Source organism: Benincasa hispida, chromosome 3, assembly GCF_009727055.1.
Source record: "Benincasa hispida cultivar B227 chromosome 3, ASM972705v1, whole genome shotgun sequence".
NCBI lineage: Eukaryota > Viridiplantae > Streptophyta > Magnoliopsida > Cucurbitales > Cucurbitaceae > Benincasa > Benincasa hispida.
The window spans coordinates 38,157,453-38,158,561 of NC_052351.1; positions in this window are offsets into that span (position 1 = coordinate 38,157,453).

The following is a 1,109-nucleotide window of genomic DNA, read 5'->3' on the forward strand; positions in this document are numbered from 1 at the left end:
TGTGTGGCGCCACATCACTCAAGCCTCGGGATTAGCCCTTAAGAAGATGTATCTACTTACCCCTACTTTGGGGAAGGAGTGAACTCCATCTTGTGAAGTTTGAGTTCCCAGCTCCCAAATCAGACCAATTCCCCATTTGGTAGGTTTGAGTCGGCGCTCTGGCCACTCGCACCCATGGCAAATCAAAGAACCGCCCTCAATGACAGAAGTTCCCAAACTCACTCAGGATTGAGGTCATGTTACCTATGGTCATCCTAGTGAAATGAAGTGTCAGTCATGAACGGAGTTATATGACGAGACGTTAACATTTCGAGGTCAGGTCTTATAACAAACTCTTTTGTATAGAACGCCCCGCTCGCATGTTCACTAAACAAATGATCAGGATCAGACCATATTTATGACAAGTCACAAACACTTGTAACAATTCCCCAAAGCGGGATGCGTCCGTAGTGTTACCAGGATAAGGTTTCCCTCCTATATTCATATACTATGACTATTTTTGGTTGTCACTTAAGACATTAATCCAGTTGTATTGTCACTACATACATGCTTAAGTTACATAAGAACAACCACGAAATATTAAATTTATTGGTTTGTGGTAAAATAAAAACATTAAATGTGCAAAGTCAAGCAGTGAAGTAAATATCATATATATTATACATCACAAGCGTTCTTACAAAGTTGTTTACAAACTACAGAACACGAGACTTTTAGGGCACAAACCCCAACATTAGAAACCCTTACCTTTGAAGACCTTTTTTAAGAATCCTGATCAAGAAAACAAACTTTACCACAATGGCGATTTTATATTCTCAGTTAGAGAATCCAAGAGTGGTGGACTTGACTATTTTGGAATGAGTGAAAGATTGAGAGTAGAGAGGAGGATGAGGAATTTTGGTTGATCTCTCAGAATAAGAACTCTCACTGAACTTTTTTGTCAATCTTGTCTCTGTCACTATCATCAAGGGGACTCTCTCCTATTCAAAGACAAATAACCCATCCATCACTTACGAAAGAGGGGGGAGGGAGTTCATTTTAAATTAAAAATATAACGATATATATATATATATATTAAATTATATATGTATATCAAATATAAATAATAATCT